Source organism: Ranitomeya imitator, chromosome 1 (genome assembly GCF_032444005.1).
Source record: "Ranitomeya imitator isolate aRanImi1 chromosome 1, aRanImi1.pri, whole genome shotgun sequence".
In the NCBI taxonomy this organism is placed as follows: Eukaryota; Metazoa; Chordata; class Amphibia; order Anura; family Dendrobatidae; genus Ranitomeya; species Ranitomeya imitator.
The window spans coordinates 456,146,188-456,163,930 of record NC_091282.1 but is presented as its reverse complement, the minus strand read 5'-3'; the positions used below and the strand labels follow the sequence as shown (position 1 = coordinate 456,163,930).

Genomic DNA, 17,743 nt, shown 5'->3' with positions numbered 1-17,743 from the left:
ATCAACCACGGCAAGGTGACACTTCCCTGATAGGTTCTATCATAACCTTTCCCTATCCTACTGTACATGCCACTTTCAGGATAAAAGCCTACAATAATGGACAAACATGTCTCATGTAAAATGTATTCTAATACTCTTTTTACTAATATCGACAGCTCCTGTTTGCAGAGATTGCAATATACAATGCTTTCCCCTCTTGGACAGTGTTTATGTCTGTTGGATTTATTTTATATTCCTGGTTTAACAACAAGAGTAATGCTGGAAAATATTATCCTAATTGTGGTTTCTGTTTTGCAGTTTATCAGTAATAATATAGGGTTATATGAATGAACTGAGTCTTTTACATTGCGCAGAGCCAGAGCTCCATCTAGATGACAGATGGGATCAGCATGCTAGCTGCGGAAATGTAAAGGACACTGAATAAAATGCTGTTTCTAGATAAACCTTTCAAATTAGCATCTATTTTTAGTGTGTAAATTGTGCAATATGAAATTGTATACCAGCAGTAAAAGAATACTGTATGTGCATGTACATGGCAAATAAATACTAAAATTATATCAAATAAATATGTTAGAATATTGGAAGTAAAATCTATAACTATAAGATCTCATGTAGACGTCTGTTTTTTTCATGAGATTAATGGATGAAATCTTTTGATCAGACTTTGATTAGAGTTTGGTCCAAGTTTCATTCATTTATCTCACACATGGAGGAAAAAAATAAAAGTTTCTCCACCTTTTTCTATTATGAAAGGCTGTGAATATTGGACCACATATGGATGGCATCTGAGTGTGGTCAAATATTTTCAAGGACCCATAGACTTGCAATGCTGATTTTGAAAACCGTCGCCTCAAAACTGGACATGTCTCCATTATTTTCAGTGAACTGCTTGGTCTCCTAAAAACCACAGACATGTGAATGGTCCAATAAACTACCACAGGTATGTGTGCCTGCCGTGAAAGCGACGGATATCACTGAATGAGTCCTAAGTGACGTAGATAAATGGATAAACCGAAAACAAGACTTTAGAAAAAGATACAGTAGATAAATAGATTAGATAGACAAATAGATAGATGATAGATAGATCTATAGAACTCCAAAACCAGCTTCTCCACCATAACAGATCAGCTCTCCACCCTCCTCTCTGGATCACATCTCACCACTTGCACTCTTGTTACGCTCCCGTCCCACCACATCCCTAACCTCACCACAGTCTTCATCCCAACCCTAACACACCTCTTCTTCCTCTCACTCACAACTTGTGTTTTCCCCTCATACTTCAAACACGCCAAGATCACACCCATCCTCAAAAAGCCCTCCCTCGACCCATCCTCTGCATCTAGCTATCGCCCGATATCTCTTCTCCCTTATGCCTCAAAACTACTGAAACAGCATGTCCATCTTGAACTGTCCTCCCACCTCTCCTCCTGCTCCCTCTTTGAACAGATACAATCTGGCTTCTGACCACATCACTCAACTGAAACTGCCCTATCTAAAGTCACCAATGACCTACTAACAGCCAAGAGCAAGCAACACTACTCTGTCCTTCTTCTCCTGGACCTGTCTTCTGCCTTTGACACTGAGGACCATTCCCTCCTGATACTGATTCTCTCATCTCTTGGCATCACAGACTTGGCCCTATCCTGGATCCCATCATATCTAACAGACTGAACTTTCAGTGTCTCCCTCTCCCACACCAAATTCCTCACCTCGCCCCTTGTCTCTCGTTGTCCCTCAAGGCTCAGTTCTGGGACCCCCTACTTTTCTCCATCTACACCTTCGGTCTGGGATAGCTCATAGAATCCCATGATTTGCAGTATCATCATTACGCAGATGATATGCAGATCTACCTATCCAAACCTGACCTCACCTCCTTACTCACCAAAATCCCACACTGTCTGTCTGCTATCTTGGCCATCTTTTTAGCTCGCTTTCTAAAACTGACCATGAACAAAACAGAATTCATCATCTTTCTCCCATCTCACTCTACCCCTCCACCAGATCTATCCATCAATGTCAATGGCTGCTCACTTTCCCCAGTCCCACATTCTTGGTGCCTCGGGGTGATCATCAACTCTGCCCTCTCTTTCAAGCCACATATCCAAGCCCTTGCCTCCTCCTGCCATCTCAAACTCCAAAATATTTCCTGGATCCGCTCATTCCTCGACAAAGAAACCACAAAAACACTAGTGCACGCCCTTATCATCTACAGCCTTGACTACTGCAACCTCCTACTCTCTGGCCTCCCCTCGAGCACACTGGTACCACTCCAATCCATCCTACACTCTGCTTCCCATCTAATCTACCTGTCTCCCCGCTATTCCCCAGCCTCTCCCCTATGCCAAGCCCTTCACTGGCTTCCTATTGTCCAGAGACTCCAGTTCAAAGCCCTTACTAAGACATACAAAGCCATCCACAACCAGTCTCCTCCATACATCTGCGACTTAGTATCCCTGTACTTACCTACATACAACCTTCGATCCTCACAAGATCTCCTTCTCTACTTCCCTCTTATCTCTTCTTCCCACAACCGCATCCAAGACTTCTCCCATGCTTTCCCCATACTCTGTAACTCTCTACCCCAACACATCAGACTCTCGCCTACCATAGAAACCTTCAAAAAAAAACTGAAAACTCACCTCTTCTGACAAGTCTACAGCCTGCAGTGACCCTCAACCTATTGAACCACCACACAACCAGCTTTACCCTCTCCTAGTGTATCCTCACCCATCCCCAGCAGACTGTGAGCCCTCGTGGGCAGGGCCCTCCGTCCTTCTGTACCTGCTAGTGCCTTGTTTTTTGCTCATGTTTATTGTACTTGTCTATATTTGCCCCCTTTTCACATGTAAAGCACCATGGAATAAATGGCGCTATAAAAATGTATAATAATAATAATAATAGGTGATAGATAGATATCACAGTGAGAAGGGGATTATTATTTTCAAGACAATGATATAATGTCTTATATGAATATAGATCTCCACATGAAAAACAGCCTTCAAAGTGAAAATGAATCTACCAAGATAGGAATTTTCTAAATTGTATGGATTTTACAAGGAAATTAAATTTGTAACAAAGAGCATAATATTCATAAGATGTAGAAAAAATAAAAATACCTCGCCACTCACCACTCACCTCTCCAGCCTTTCCCCATTGCTCACTCTTTCCTATTGAGTTCTTAGCACCTCCTCTTACTGCTGTTGGATGCTGAAACCACTTGATGCTAGGCCATGACTGGTTGTGTCTAAAGATTGTGACATAATGTTGCGACCTACTGAATCCCATGTGCAGGGGCATCCCAGGCATGGTCATGAATGGAAGTCCCGGCCTAGTGCGAGGACTCCCAGGGGTTCAGCACATGACAACAGTAAGACGAGACACTGAGGATAGAAGAGGGATCAGTGAGCAGCAGCGAGGTGAGCATTTTTCTTGTTTTCACTTTTCCATCCTTTGCCAGCCCTTCATGGTTCAGCAAAATGTTGGGTAGCTGTCCAATTTTGCTGAATTTGTGTGGTGCAAATTACAAAAAATCTGTATCATGGCATACACCGACTTTTTGTATAGTCTTTATTTTTTAGTATTCAATAACTTAATACAATTTTATTGAAATCACAGTAAAACATAACAGAAAAATGAACATATATGGGGTTGGTGGTAAGAATAAAAGGGGGAATATTGGGGTATATCACTGGGGAGAGACAAGACTTCAGATTTAGAGATGGCATTATTTGAATATTTGAGACAAATTCAGTCTTATAATATGAAGATATGTGGTATAAAGGATTTTAGAATTATCTTTGCTTAATGATACCCAAGATTATAATGGTAATAAATTATATTGTTGTTCCAAATGAGGTTGAGCTTTGAAATATTTATTCCAATATTCAAGAGATTTTTTAATCTTTGTGCGGGATAAACAAGTGTTTTCTAGACTGTATATAAGGTAGAGTTCATTTTTCCTTTCTAGTATGGAGGGAGGTTCAATGTCTTTCCAGTGTCTTGCAATGACGATTTTGGCATAATTAATAAAATTAGATATTATAGAATGTTTACTTAATAATTGGTGTTGAATGTCTAGGTTGGTTTGGTTGACTTTAGTCAGCTAAGGTTGACAAGGTGAAAAGTTTATTTTGATGTTAACGGATTTTTGTAATATTCAAGTAGAATACTCATATAAATTGCCCATCTCTAATTCTGGATCCCATCTCATAGATAAATAGATAATGTAGAGATAGATAGATAGATAGATAGATAGATAGATAGATAGATAGATAGATAGATAGATATGGGATAGATAGATAGATAGATAGATAGATAGATAGATAGATAGATAGATAGATAGATAGATAGATAATAGATAGATAGATATAAGATAGATAGATAGATAGATAGATAGATAGATAGATAGATAGATAGATAGATAGATAGAATAATTTAAACCTCCTCCTCTTATAAATTCAGAAATTACTAAAAATGTCAAAAACTTCAGTTAACGGTTTGCAATTGTCCAGTTGATCCTGTGTATTTTGAGTCAAAACTCGCTTGGCTGGTTTCTTTTAGTATTCAACTTGAATATGCAGCCAACTTGGAAGAATTACTCTAGTCAGATAAAATCCAACTATATGGAGCCAGCACTTAATGTCAAATGTTTTGGATGCCTCTTTTCAAATTTGGCCTTACACCTATTTGTGTTTGATTTTTGCTGTGCGCCTTATGTCACTTTCCTATAGTAGTGTTAGCTTATTAATATTTAATTTTTTTTATCCACCTTTGAAATTAATATTTTAAGAGGTCAAGTAGGTGAATGAAATGTGGCTAGTTTAGGAATACTAGATGCCAACTCCTGTGATTGCCGTGTTAGTGACTGCAGTGATTGTTATTGTTATTATATCTTGCGTTATTATATTTTAACAGAATAATAGCAAGCTGTTATTAAAGAGGTTGTGTTATGGAATTGCAGTTTATGCCTTCTCATTTTTAAGCAAGTTGAGGTGCAATATCACACACAATCCATGAATAGGTAACGCAGCCACGTTTTTGTAATGATGAACTTCTTTAGATTTTTAAAATATTCTAAGTTTTGGCAACACATGCATCAGAGAATACACAACAGGGCTAGAGAGTAGGTTAGCTACTGAATTAGGCTTTGAAAAAATGTATTAGCTAAATAAATAAATCGATCTACGTCTTTTAAAATCATAGCACACTAGGCCAGTCTCATACCAGATAAGTCAGTGTGGCATTTCAGGGTTCCATGCCACCCTACCGCTCAGATGATTGTGTGGCGCAAATAGAGTGTGAAGTTATATAAAGCTATAACTGGCTTTCATTGAGATCTAGTGGTGAGAAAATCTTTGGAAATTTAAATTTGCCAGATTTGCCAATTTAATAAAAATAATAAATTCATGGCAAATTGCAAATACTATCAATGCCTTGAAAAGATGTGTATAATATTTTGACGTCTCCTAAGACTGTATCCATCCCCTTTCAAGATTTTTTGTGCAAATGCATCCTAAGTAATATCAAAATGACCTCAACATATATGGAAATGGCTAAATGGATGCTAACCAGTCTTTGCTGTTCAGTTGTTACTAGTGATGAGCGAGTGTGCTCGTTACTCGACTTTTTCCGAGCATGCTCGGGTGGTCTTCGAGTATTTTGTTGTGCTCGGAGATTTAGTTTAGGTCAAAGCAGCTGCATGATTTGTGGCTGCTAGACAGCTTGAATACATGTGGGGGTTGCCTGTTTGTTAGGGAATCCCCACATGTATTCAAGCTATCTAGCAGCCGCAAATCATGCATCTGCATCGACACAACTAAATCTCCAAGCACAATGAAATACTAAGAGAACACCTTAGCATGCTTGGAGAAACTCATGTAACGAGTATACTCGCTCATCACTAGTTGTTACACACATTATCTGAACAGTTTTATGGCTTTCTCCCCCTATGTCTAATGCTGAACTGTGTGCTGCAATGTTCTCTCATTATCCAGATTCAGCAAAAAAAAAGCTGCTGCATTCCCTGCTTCTGCTTTTATACAGGCTGCGATAGTCCCTTCTGATTGAGGACTATGCCATTTGATTTGATAACCGCAAGGCTTTACGGGGAGGCCAACTCGGGCGTGCCTGAGGTCATATGAGCCTTTTCTTGCTAATGCAATCTTCTGAAATGTGTAAAATGTCTAAGACTGTTTTTGATGATTAGTGTAAAGTCATTCGCAAATTGTCCAAATTTGCTGTGTTCATCCAATTTTGTAAAATAATCAATGTAAATTTTATTTGCATCGAATCAATTCTCTCAGCTATAGTTCTAGGCTATACATTGATTTCCTCTTACACCTACATTCTGGAGCTATCATCACATTTTGTATTTTAGCCTCTTGTTTATACAGATAATTAATTCAATTGCATTGCAAAAATTAATTTACATTAGGCTTTGTTGTATCTGTAATTGTAATACTGTATGGTAAGCAAAAAAAGACCAGAAAACATAACAGCCAATTCTCAGTAAGGAAAAATGAATGTACTTAATCTTGTCAAGTATATTGGCTTCACAGTGGAATACCCTGAACATATGCTAGTCGGAGAAACTAGCTGTTACAGGAAAGTAGCTGTTAAACAGTAAATTTGCTACATTATTTTCTTTAATTAGCCTCAAGAAAGCAGTGACAGGATGGTGAAATAACTTAAGTCAGTGCCTCATTTACACCCAAGAGGTGTGCCAAAGGCAATGCAATGCTCTGTCACTTAGTATATTATACCTTTTGTGCTTATTGTCATGTGTTTTGGATTTTAGATGTTTTCTTTCTGGATGACACTATAGTAATCAGTTGCTCTAGTTAATATAGTCTATACTTACGTTATTTCAGCTTAAGGTTATTTCTAAAAAGGAAACAGTAAGCTTATTGTAACATAAAGGAACATTTCTATGTATGAAAATCTGAGCTGAGTAATAAACTGCATTGTAATTATGAGAAATTAAATGTTTATGTTTTCATATATTTTTCAGGGAAACCTTCAGAGCAGTCATCAATATTTAACCTCCCAGACCGTGGCCTCATTTCTTGGTAAGAATTTCATATGCAGCACATTGTAACTGTGTCACCTTCTCTAGCATGTTCATTGTATTCTCATATTCCCTTAGTATACTAAGAGGGACTGTCCACTACTCGGACAATCGCTCCTCAATTGCTATATTCCCTCTTCTAGTCTGAAGTCACCTCCGGTGATGGCGCCTTTCCAGCATCATCAGCGTCGGGTGTCCCAGGGTTCGAATGATGTTGCAAATGTCAAGTGAGCTCTGAAAGTCAATAAGCAGCCGATAAGGGGTCTCTTCACTCTCATTTCCCTCAGACACAACTGAAATTCAGAAGAAGTGAGACAGTAACAGCTGTTCTGACTTTCTCTGGATTTCAGCTTTGTCATATGGAAGTGAGAGCTCATGCTGTATATAGAGAGGCTATGTGGGGGCTCAAACTGTATATGGCAAGGCTAAGGGGAGGCTATATGGGGTTTATGTTGTATATGGAAGGCTATGCTGGGCAGTTTTTAACAGCTGACATGTGCCCCCAATAGGCATGAGCGGAATTGCAATCCACCCACGCCTATTAAGTATTTAAATGCCGCTGTCAAACTCTGACAGTGGGCATTTAAATGCACTTCCGAATGCCGGTCCGGAAATATGCACAGCAGCGACCCTCGTCACCTGATCGGGGGTCATCACTGCTTTGCCATCACAACCAGAGGTCTCCTTGAGACCTCTATGGTTGTTGATGTCAGAGTGCTATGAGCGCCACTCTGTGGTCGGCGCTCATAGCAAGCATGGAATTTTGCTGCATAGAGGTGATCGGAGCAGATAGATAAAAAAGATGAAGGTAAAACAAATGTATGTTATATTGACTGTACTTTAGATTGACAATGTTTCTGGGTTCTGCCATCCACCTAATTACACTTTTTTTTTTCAAAATCCTTTTTTTACATTTTATGTAAAAAAAATAAAAAGGCATAATATAGTTATTAAAAAAATAACCAATTTCCCATATTAAAGGCACATTAGGCGATCACAAATATGGTGTGTACAAATCTTTGGAATGTTTTGACAAGAATGAACTCTGAACAATCACAAAAGGCTCTATTTATAGTTTATTAACACCTCTCATCTCCAACATTCTCAATATGCAGAAGAGAATAATGTCATATTTATTTAGTTTTTTGTTTGATGCGCAGATTTACTTTTATTATATGATTATATAATAATCATTGTTAATTTGTGTTGATCTATAGACAGTCTCAATTACAGCAGATAAAAAAGGAATCAGTCACAAAGATTAACCAGTGTAACTAATAGCTTGCGGACAAACCAGTACTTAGGTTTCCTACATCTGCTGATTGACATGTTCATATCCAGTGGAGAGTGTACACAATATGAAAAGTCAGTAGCCACATGTCAAATATTGGCTGGAAGTTCAGGACTAAGAACAGCAGGCCCTCATAGGCTTGGTGACTTTTGACATCAGTGTTTGTAAGTGAGAACCAGGAGTGGGTGATAAATGCAGGAGTGGTGACTGTTAGGGCTGGCGGAACGCACCGAATAAATATTGCGATAATATAGGTGCGTTCACAGCCCAGGGTCCACCGTGCAGGAGTGGAACCTGATGCTAGTAAATGGCGGCACTATATGGCAGTACAACGCCTGAATAGACACGGGTTCCGTCACCCGGTCTGCATAGGAGTGAAGTCTGTTACTTCACAGAGTCGCCGGGATTAAGATAAGGCTGTGCCCTATTAACCTCACAGAGGATCACGGCTCACTAACCGAGCAGGTAGCATACTGTGGTCATACAGTCAGCGTTAGCACACAAACAACTCTTCTCCGGAGGTGCCGGAATTCTAGTGGCTATATGCCAGCCCTAAATTCACACACACAAACTCCTCTCTGGAGGTGCCGGAATTCAAGTGGCTATACAGACGACCCTGAGCACATGCAGACAGTCCACAGACCACAATATAGCTAAGCTCATAAACATAAGTTGATACTAGCGCATGGCCGTGCGGCCATGCGAACCTTTTATAGAGGAAGCTCTCGAGGACCTTCCTAATGGTCCAATAGGAACTGCTTCAGGACCTGAGCATGTGACCCCCTACTTCCAATGAGAGGTTGTCCCTTGGGCATGCCCAGTAGAGAAAAAGCAGGACTTAGTCCCAAGAGCATCTGCTCACCGCAGAACAGTGCTGCTTACAATGGCCGAGTCTGGAAGATCAGCAGTAACCAAGCGCACAGTATCTTCCTGAGCCAGATGCTGGGACCGATGACTCCACTGAGCAGACTCCACTGCGGCCAGAGAACAATGGGAGACCGCAGCGTAGGTGGTTCAAGATACCCCCTGTGCAGCGGCGGGAACTCGATACCTAACAGGTGACGTTTTTCTATTATACTTTTCCTCTGATTGTTCCACTCCTGGTTTTAGCTTACAAATACTGATGTAAAACGCTCTCCAAATACTCAACGTGTGAACATAGCCTTACACTAAGTTTATCGACTGGTAGCACATTGCATTTGTTTAGCCTACATCTATTTGTCACAGGCCAAATGAGTGTCCTCATTGGGGTCAAATGCATTGACATTAGTGACAAATGGAGCCAACTGAATTCATTATAATATTATGTGAAGGCATGGGACAGGCAAATATATATCTACTAGATTGTGGCCTGATTCTAACGCATCGGGTATTCTAGAATATGCATGTCCCCGTAGTATATGGACAATGATGATTCCAGAATTCGTGGCAGATTGTGCCCGTCGCTGATTGGTCGAGGCAACCTTTATGACATCATTGTCGCCATGGCAACCATTATGACATCTATGTCTGTGCCCGTTGCTGATTGGTCGAGGCCTGGCGGCCTCGACCAATCAGAGACGCGGGATGTCTACGTCCTTTATGACATCATCGTCGCTGTGCCCGTCGCTGAGAGAGGCGGGATTTCCAGGACAGACAGACAGACAGACGGAAAAACCTTTAGGAAATTATATATATCTATATAAGGGTTTTTCTGTCTGTCTGTCCTGGAAATCCTGCGTCTCTGATTGGTCGAGGCCGCCAGGAATCGACCAATCAGCAACGGGAACAGTATCGACGTAGATGTCATAATGGTTGCCATGGCGACGATGATGTCATAAAGGTTGCCTCGACCAATTAGCGACGGGCACAGTCTGCCGCGAATTCTGGAATGATCATTGTCCATATTCTACGGGGACATGCATATTCTAGAATACCCGATGCGTTAGAATCGGGCCACAATCTAGTAGATATATATAATTGTCTAAGGGTTTTTCCGTCTGTCTGTCTGTCTGTCTGTCCTGGAAATCCCGCGTCTCTGATTGGTCGAGGCTGCCAGGCCTTGACCAATCAGCGACGGGCACAGCATGGCGACGATGATGTCATAAAGGTTGCCTCGACCAATCAGCGACAGGCACAGTCTGCCGCGAATTCGCCTCGACCAATCAGCGATGGGCACAGTATCGACGTAGATGTCATAATGGTTGCCATGGCGACAATGATGTCATAAAGGTTGCCTCGACCAATCAGCGACGGGCACAGTCTGCCGTGAATTCTGGAATCATCATTGTCCATATACTACGGGGACATGCATATTCTAGAATACCCGATGCATTAGAATCGGGCCACAATCTAGTATATATATATATATATATATATATATATATATATATATATATATATGTGACCAGTGCAAAAAAACCCTGTCATAGGTATTAGGTGTGGGGATTCTTCCACTGCACAGGATAGATCCCAAGCCTTTTCTTCCTCTGCGGTTTCCCATTTTGTAACGACCGCAGTGGATACTGCTCAGCAAAGACATCGGTCTCGGCCTCTTGCTCAATCTCAGTCTGTTAGCATGGTTGCCGCTGCTTCTCCGGGTTTAGCTATGGTAACAAATAAGTGACTGCAGCGAGCGATCTCTTCTGAGGCTAAGTCCAGATTTCACTCTACTAGGCATGCTCGAGGCAAATTCTCTTTGGTCATTGGCCGTCACATGCTCAGGTCCTGGTCTAGCTCTGGATTGGCCCGTGAGCAAGGTCCTGTCTGATTGGGTGCTCCATATCCTGCTCACTATTGGAGGCGTTTAGTTGCTTCCTCGAATGGGTCATCATGGACATTTCTAAGGGGGCACATATTATCCATTACCTCGATGACTTCTTATGCCTGGGCCCAAAAGATTTGAGACAGTGTGAATACACACAGTAGTCCACCTGTGAGAAAGAGAGAGCTGGAGAGAGAGCGGAAACCCCAGAGCCGAGGGGTTATATTGAGAAATGAAGAAGGCGGTGTAGCTTGCTTCATTGGTGGGGTACTCTGCTGAGTAGCAGAAACTGCTACTAGGCCCAAAGTATTGCCTGGGCTAGATGCAGTTAAAAATTAGTACTTAGATAAACAGGCGGTGTAGCTTGCTTCATGGGTGGGGTACTCTGCTGAGTAACACAAAATGCAACTAGGCCCAAAGTATTGCCTGGGCTAGATGCAGTTAAAAATTAGTACTTAGATAAACAGGCGGTGTAGCTTGCTTCATGGGTGGGGTACTCTGCTGAGTAACACAAAATGCAACTTTTCCCAAAGTTTGCATCTCGGCTTTGGGAAAATGGCCGCCGCGATCTCTAATGCGCACGCGCGGCATCCCGCGGCCATTTTCCTGAAGCCCCGTGCAGCAGAGCACTCGATCTGCGCACGCGCGGCCCCAGGAAGATGGCCGCCCCCACCGATGCAAGGGATTACAGCGCAGATCGCGCGCTGTGTCTTCACCACTACACCACTACGCCACCAACGTAAAGCTGAGGAAGAACCACCGATGTCACCACGCCCTCCCGACCTGACCAGCCTGATTGACAGGCGAAAACGGCGACTTTGGTAAGTTATTTCTCAGCATACATAGGGAATCGGGGTACACTACATACACTATAGGAACACACAGCGCAGGCCCTATTTAACAGTATTTATAGCTCAATCTCAAAAAACGGGGTGACAGGTTCCCTTTAAGTGGCATCAATTTCACCAGAGTTTCTTAAAATGGTTGGTGAGGTGATTTTCAAAACTCATCAAGCTTTTAGCCTCCAAAGGATGACACAGGGATAGAAAGGTCCTTGCGGATCCAGGATTTGTTCATCTTGATGAACTATAGTCTGTCTACATTGTCACTGGATAGCCGTGTGCTCTTATCTGTCAGTACACCACCAGCAGCGCTGAACACACGTTCAGAGAGAACGCTGGCTGTGGGGCATGAAAAGATCTCCAAGGCATGAGTGGCGAGCTCAGGCCATTTTTCCAGATTGGAAGCCCAAAATGAGCAAGGTTCCAGTTCCGTAGTCATGGCATCGATGTTAACTTGGAGATACTCGTGTACAATCCTCTCTAGGCGTTGGCTATGCATCAGACTTCTTGTCTCCTGTGGCCTTGCAAAGGATGGTCTAAAAAATTCTTGAAACGATTGGAAAAAAATTGCTTTTACCACCAGATACGATGTTACTGTTACGGTTTGAGTGATGACTCGACAGTCCCAAGGTTTTCAAGTTAGAACTCAGAAATTCACTACGTGCACCACTGGTGTTTTGTGGAAAAGCAGATGTAAGATTCTGTAACGGTCTCTGCTGATACTCCTGCATGCGTGCATCCCTTTCTATGGAAGGAATTATTTCACCAAATTTACTTTTGTACCGGGGATCTAAGAGTGTGGTAAGCCAGTAGTCGGCATTACATCGCATTCTGACAATCCGAGGGTCATGTTTCAAGTAGTGCAGCAAGAAGGCACTCATGTGTCTTGTGCATCCTGGAGGACCAAGTCCTTGTTGTCTTGGTGGCGGAGAGGCGAGAATCATGCTTTCTTCATCTGCCCTCTCTCCCCAACCTCACACAACAGAAATTTGATCAAGGTCTCCCTCATCTGATGAGTCTTCCATGCCCAGCACCAGTTCGTCCTCCACATCTTCCTCAGCTCCTGCACCTTCCTCAACAGTTTGGCTGCTACCATGCGCTCTTGGTAATCCCTCTCCCCCACCCTCCAATGCCAGCTGCCTTGGTGCTGCTGACCATCTGGACCTTGGAGATATTATCCCTTCCACATATGACTCCTCCTGTTCCTCCTCCTCTTGACCCACCACCTGACTCCGAATACTGTTTAAGGTGCGCTCCAGCATGTAAATGACCGGAATAGTCATGCTGATAATGGAATTGTCAGCACTAAACATCTTCCTCGCTATTTCAAAACTGTGCAGAAGGCTGCATAGGTCCCTGATCTGAGACTACTCCTGCAGCGTGATTTGCCCCACCTCTGGATCTCTTTGGCCCAGGCTATACATCATAAAGTATTGTCGTCGGTGCTGCCACAGTCGCTGCAACATGTGCAGAGTTGAATTCCACCGTGTGGGCACATCGCATTTCAGCCGGTAAACTGGCAGGCTCATCAACTTCTGTAGAGATGTAAGTCGTTGACCTGCGGGATGCTAATGGCGGAAGTGAGCACACAGCGACTGTGCCCTCTGCAGAAGCCCATCTAGTCTGGGATAGTTAGATAAATATTGCTGCACAACCAGGTTTAAAACGTGAGCCATACAAGGCATGTGTGTGACATTGCCCCGGCGAAAGTCCGCACCCAGGTTTGCAGCATTGTCGCACACGGCCTTCCCTGGCTGCAGGTTCAGTGGAGACAACCATTGATGGAACTCGGTCTCCAGAGCTGACCACTAGGGTTCAGCGACTTTTCATTTTTTGAGATCGAGTCGGGTTTCACGAAACCCGACTTTCTCAAAAGTCGGGTCAAGTGAAATTGGCCGATCTTATTGAAAAGTCGGGGTCGGGGATCAGCTGAAACACGAAACCCAATGCAAGTCAATGGGGAAGCATACTTTTTTAATATTTGCTTCAGCGCCATAATGTTGAAAAGCCGGTAATTCAATTACCGGCTTTTCATTTCTCCTGCCTAAACCCTACATGATATGAGACATGGTTTACATACAGTAAACCATGTATTTTCTCCATTTTGTTTGCATATTCCACACTACTAATGTTAGTAGTGTGTATGTGCAAAATTTCGGCGCTCTAGCTATTAAATTTAAGGGTTAAATCGCGGAAAAAATTGGCGTGGGCTCCCGCGCAATTTTCTCCGCCAAACACCTAACCACCATGGGATAAGAAATCACCAGAAAGTCTTAAAGCTCAGGAATCAGTAATATGCCTTTATTTAACCCCTTCCCGACCCATGACGCCACGTAGGCATCATGAAAGTCGGTGCCATTCCGACCCATGACGCCTATGCGGCGTCATGGAAAGATCGCGTCCCTGCAGATCGGGTGAAAGGGTTAACTCCCATTTCACCCGATCTGCAGGGACAGGGGGAGTGGTAGTTTAGCCCAGGGGCGGGGGGTGGCTTCACCCCCTCGTGGCTACGATCGCTCTGATTGGCTGTTGAAAGTGAAACTGCCAATCAGAGCGATTTGTAATATTTCACCTATTATAACGGGTGAAATATTACAATCCAGCCATGGCCGATGCTGAAATATCATCGGCCATGGCTGGAAATACTAATGTGCCCCCACCCCACCGATCGCCCCCGCAGCCCCCCGATCTGGCCGGTACACTGCTCCGGCTCCCCTCCGTCCAGTGCTCCGCTCCCCCCCGTGCTCTTGTCCGCTCCCCCCGTGCTCCAATCACCCCCCCGTGCTCCAATCACCCCCCCTGCACTCCGTTCCACCCCCCCGTGCTCCATTCCAGCCCCCCCGTGCTCCATTCCAGCCCCCCCGTGCTCCGTTCCACCCCTCCCGCGCTCCGATTCCCCCCCCGTGCTCAGATTTCCCCCCCGTGCTCCGATCCCACCCCCGTGGTCCCCCCCCACCCCGTGGTCCCCCCCCACCCCATCATACTTACCGATCCAGCCGGGGTCCCGTCCGTCTTCTCCCTGGGCGCCGCCATCTTCCAAAATGGCGGGCGCATGTACAGTGCGCCCGCCGAATCTGCCGGCCGGCAGATTCGTTCCAAAGTGCATTTTGATCACTGAGATATAATCTATCTCAGTGATCAAAATAAAAAAAATAATAAATGACCCCCCCCCTTTGTCACCCCCATAGGTAGGGACAATAAAAAAATAAAGAAATTTTTTTTTTCCACTAATGTTAGAATAGGGTTAGGGTTAGGGGTAGGGTTGGGGGTAGGGTTTAGGGGTAGGGTTAGGGTTAGGGGTAGGGTTAGGGGTAGGGTTAGGGCTAGGGTTAGGGCTAGGGTTAGGGCTAGGGTTAGGGTTTCGGTATGTGCACACGTATTCTGATCCTCTGCGGATTTTTCCGCTGCGGATTTGATAAATCCGCAGTGCTAAACCGCTGCGGATTTATGGCGGATTTACCGCGTTTTTTTCTGCGCATTTCACTGCGGTTTTACAACTGCGATTTTCTATTGGAGCAGTTGTAAAACCGCTGCGGAATCCGCACAAAAGAAGTGACATGCTGCGGAATGTAAACCGCTGCGTTTCCGTGCAGTTTTTCCGCAGCATGTGTACAGCGATTTTTGTTTCCCGTAGGTTTACATTGAACTGTAAACTCATGGGAAACTGCTGCGGATCCGCAGCGTTTTCCGCAGCGTGTGCACATACCTTTAGAATTAGGCTGTGTGCACACGGTGCGGATTTGGCTGCGGATTCGCAGCAGTGTTCCATCAGGTTTACAGTACCATGTAAACATATGAAAAACCAAATCCGCTGTGCCCATGGTGCGGAAAATACCGCGCGGAAACGCTGCGTTGTATTTTCCGCAGCATGTCAATTCTTTGTGCGGATTCCGCAGCGTTTTACACCTGTTCCTCAATAGGAATCCGCAGGTGAAATCCGCACAAAAAACACTGGAAATCCGCGGAAAATCCGCAGGTAAAACGCAGTGCCTTTTACCCGCGGATTTTTCAAAAATGGTGCGGAAATATCTCACACGAATCCGCAACGTGGGCACATAGCCTTAGGGTTAGGGTTGGAATTAGGGTTGTGGTTAGGGTTAGGGGTGTGTTGGGGTTAGGGTTGTGGTTAGGGGTGTGTTGCGGTTAGGGTTGTGATTAGGGTTATGGCTACAGTTGGGATTAGAGTTAGGGGTGTGTTGGGGTTAGTGTTGGAGGTAGAATTGAGGGGTTACCACTGTTTAGGCACATCAGGGGTCTCCAAACGCAACATGGCGCCACCATTGATTCCAGCCAATCTCGTATTCAAAAAGTCAAATGGTGCTCCCTCACTTCTGAGCCCCGACGTGTGCCCAAACAGTGGTTTACCCCCACATATGGGGTACCAGCATACTCAGGACAAACTGCGCAACAATTACTGGGGTACAATTTCTCCTGTTACCCTTGTGAATCTAAAAAAATGCTTGCTAAAACATAATTTTTGAGGAAAGAAAAATGATTTTTTATTTTCACGGCTCTGCGTTGTAAACGTCTGTGAAGCACTTGGGGGTTCAAAGTGCTCACCACATATCTAGATAAGTTCCTTGGGGGGTCTAGTTTCTAAAATGGGGTCACTTGTGGGGGTTTCTACTGTTTAGGCACACCAGGGGCTCTGCAAACGCAACGTGACACCCGTAGACCATTCCATCAAAGTCTGCATTTCAAAAGTCACTACTTCCCTTCTGAGCCCCGACGTGTGCCCAAACAGTGGTTTACCCCCACTCATGGGGTATCAGCGTATTCAGGAGAAACTGGACAACAACATTTGTGGTCCAATTTCTCCTGTAACCCTTGGGAAAATAAAAAATTCTGGGCTAAATAATTATTTTTGAGGAAAGAAAACGTATTTATTATTTTCACGGCTCTGCATTATAAACTTCTATGAAGCGCTTGGGGGTTCAAAGTGCTCACCACACATCTAGATAAGTTCCTTTCGGGGTCTAGTTTCCAAAATGGGGTCACTTGTCGGGGGTTTCTACTGTTAAGCCACATCAGGGGCTCTGCAAACGCAACGTGACGCCCACAGAGCATTCCATCAAAGTCTGCATTTCAAAACGTCACTACTTCAATTCCGAGCCTCGGCATGTGCCCAAACAGTGGTTTACCCCCACATATGGAGTATCAGCGTACTCAGGAGAAACTGGACAACAACTTTTGGGGTCCAATTTCTTCTGTAACCCTTGGGAAAATAAAAAATTCTGGGCTAAATAATTATTTTTGAGGAAAGAAAACGTATTTATTATTTTCACGGCTCTGCATTATAAACTTCTATGAAGCACTTGGGGGTTCAAAGTGCTCACCACACATCTAGATAAGTTCCTTTGGGGGTCTAGTTTCCAAAATGGGGTCACTTGTGGGGGGTTTCTACTGTTAAGCCACATCAGGGGCTCTGCAAACGCAACGTGACGCCCACAGAGCATTCCATCAAAGTCTGCATTTCAAAACGTCACTACTTCACTTCCGAGCCCCGGCATGTGCCCAAACAGTGATTTACCCCCACATATGGGGTATCAGCGTACTCAGGAGAAACTGGACAACAACTTTTGGGGTCAAATTTCTCCTGTTACCCTTGGGAAAATAAAAAATTGCAGGCTAAAAGATCATTTTTGAGAAAATAATTTTTTTTTTTATTTTCATGGCTCTGCGTTATAAACTTCTGTGACGCACTTGGGGGTTCAAAGTCCTCACCACACATCTAGATTAGTTCCTTTGGGGGTCTAGTTTCCAAAATGGTGTCATTTCTGGGGGATCTCCAATGTTTAGGC

At 43.8% G+C, this 17,743-nt stretch overlaps 1 long non-coding RNA gene across 1 annotated transcript in view; it reads left to right on the top strand.

The window, feature by feature from the left end:
- Positions 1-17,743, top strand: part of LOC138676035 (uncharacterized) — a 2,127,350-nt gene that overhangs the window by 1,116,990 nt on the left and 992,617 nt on the right. The window contains exon 4 of the long non-coding RNA XR_011320737.1: positions 7,010-7,067. This is a non-coding gene — a long non-coding RNA (uncharacterized lncRNA). The remainder of the gene's footprint in view (positions 1-7,009; positions 7,068-17,743) is intronic.